Below are 2,572 nucleotides of genomic sequence, written 5' to 3'. Positions count from 1 at the left end.
TCACAGTCTTGAAACAGCAAACAGACAGGCTATATTATCATTTCAAGTAATAAGTTGGTAAAAACACAAGGTCCTTAATAAAATGATAAGGTGCCAGAACTGGGGCAAGAACAACGCATGTCGCACAAGTAGTATTTGGTACCGGAGGGCTGTCCCGTTTTTTGCTCTAAAGGAGTCACAGCTTGCCCCTGAGTTGCTTACTTTTTCTTCTTTGACCTTTGTGTTGCCAACGGATTGTTTCAACAGAGCTCTGTTTTCACAGGGGGCAAAGTAAGCAATACTGGGTTTAGGCTTTCATTCTATTTTGTTTTATGAAAACCAGATTTTTCCAAAGCCAGTACTTCATAACTCTCTTAATTAAGCAGCTAACAATTCCTCTTTCACTGTTCATTCTTGAAGACTAGCATATAGCACAATCAAAATCCCCTTTCCCTTCAGGGGTGAGTGTCACTGTAAGATTGTCTTGTCACTCGGCTGACTCTGCTGCTGACAGCCTCAGGGCTCATCATGGCTGCCAGTCAGAGGGAAGGTTTGCTTCCCCTACCAGTGTGATAGTGCTTCTTATATTTTTGCAGGGTCTCCAGGCTGAAAGATGTCATGTGTGAGAATTTAAAGAAATGCGCATCCACATCCTAACGGCCAGAAATGGATATCCGCAAGGACCCTTTCAAAGTTTTTTATCGAAACTACCTCTCCCAACTCTACATCTTAAAGTAGCTTCATGCCCTTGTATATAAAACAAAACCATGCAAAACAAATCCCCAGAAGCCCCCTTTCCCCTTCTAAATTAGTGACCTCATGGATTTTGTTTTATTTCCAGTTTGTGGGAAATGTTGTAGTGATCCTTCTGGTAAACAGGAGGTTGGCAACAAACAGAAACACCTCTCCTCACACTCCACCAGCTCATAAGCAGGTCAGATGAACCTGTCAGCCTGTTGATATCTGTGTACTAAGAGAATCTGGTACCTTGGAGGGCTCTGGTTTGGTACAAGGGAGACTCCCTGTTGCCAGGATAAGCACTTGCCACGTGAAATTCAGGCTCACAAAAACTCTCCTGTGCTACTCTGACCCCAATTTTAGCACCAGGTTTTTTCACTTTCTAGGTTTCAAACACAAAGGAACCAGTGTCCAGAGGCAAGTGACGTAGGCCTTAAACTTGCGGCCATCCTTAATTTCCTCGTTCATAAACTTTCCTTAGAAAACCCAAATCCCCATTTCTCTTTTTAAATAGACTCCTGCCTTCAGCCCTGATGGCCAGTAGCAGACATCTATTTCCCAATGGATGAGAGAGACTCCTTCATCTTCTTGGTCATGGTTGGGATGAGGTTCATGTGGTCATCCACACACGTGGTCACGCAACGCTCCAGCTGCCGCTTCACCTGAAGCTCTTTACTCCCCACATCAATTGAATCTTTGGTTTTGTCATTGCAATGCATAGTGCAACCGGGCCAGGCGGTCCTGGAACTTCTCCAACTCGCTGGTCACCAGGGCCTGGGCTTGAGCCAGAGGTGCATGGCAGCGCTCAATGCACTGGTGCACTTGTTGCATGGACGCCTGGCTGTCCTCACAACAGCCGGCGCTGCACCGGAACATGAGGCCCTGCATCTTCCGGATGTTCTCTCTCTCCAGACTCTTCACCATAGAGTCCACCGCCTCCTGCACCCGGAGCTGCTGCAGCTCCGCCATGGCGACTCGGCGCTGCTCCGTGCCGCGCCAGCGCCCACATGGACTCCCGGGCACGAGCCCGCCCCCTCGCCGCCGCTTCCCGGGTCACCGCATCACGCCCTTTCCGGGCCCACCAGCCAGTGGTTCTTTACCCTGGCTGCACATGGAAATCATCAGGGGAGCTTTTAAGACAGAATCTCTGGAATGGGGCCTGAGCCTTGGCCTTTTTAAAGTTTCCTGTGTGAGTCTAATGGACTGCCAGAGTGGAAAACTACTGGGTTAGGCCAAGAAAAACTGAATATGACCAAGAGAGAAGAGACCAAGGGAGGAATGCCCACCTGGAGGGTTGATGCATTTAGGTCATTTGATGAGTTCTGGAGGTTGTAGGGAATCAAACACCTGGGTGTGGAAAGTAGGGTTATTCTAAAACCTAAGATGTCAGATCTAAAACAGCCCTTAAATGATTCTCAAATCTAACTCCTGCTCCCTCTTCTCCACGCAGTATATATGTGATACATATATACAGAGAAGGGAAAGGACTTGCCTGCGGAGACAGTGAATCACTGACTGATCCCAGGTCTTCTGACCCCAAATTAGTGTCCTTTACTATGCCCCACTGCCTTCCCGCTTTGTAGTCTGAAACTAGGTTTAAAAGGAAGGCAGTTCTTAAATGGCCTATTAATGCATTCAGTCCTTTCCCCAACTCTCTTTCCAAACCTGCCTAAGGGCTTCAAATCTTTATCTTAAATACTGCTCTTTCGAAGCTATGTTACATAATCAGTTCAGCAATAAACCTTTCAAGTTATATGACTTTTAGTCAAAGCAAATCTTTTGGCCTTGTTTTCCTGCCAAGATTCATGACTCCTGCCTGTCTCATCCTATGAGCATAATAATAAATATCCTTTGC

At 46.8% G+C, this 2,572-nt stretch overlaps 1 pseudogene across 1 annotated transcript; it reads right to left on the bottom strand.

Moving 5' to 3' along the window:
• Positions 1-1,068: 1,068 nt before the first annotated feature.
• On the bottom strand, positions 1,069-1,744 carry LOC309796884 (protein FAM136A-like; annotated as a pseudogene). The gene has a single exon. The product of its transcript is annotated as a protein FAM136A-like (transcript).
• Positions 1,745-2,572: the final 828 nt, after the last annotated feature.

Source organism: Mesoplodon mirus, assembly GCF_964341445.2.
Source record: "Mesoplodon mirus genome assembly, chromosome: X".
Lineage (NCBI taxonomy): Eukaryota > Metazoa > Chordata > Mammalia > Artiodactyla > Ziphiidae > Mesoplodon > Mesoplodon mirus.
The sequence above is the reverse complement of the archived record's forward strand: the minus strand, read 5'-3'. Positions and strand labels throughout refer to the sequence as shown.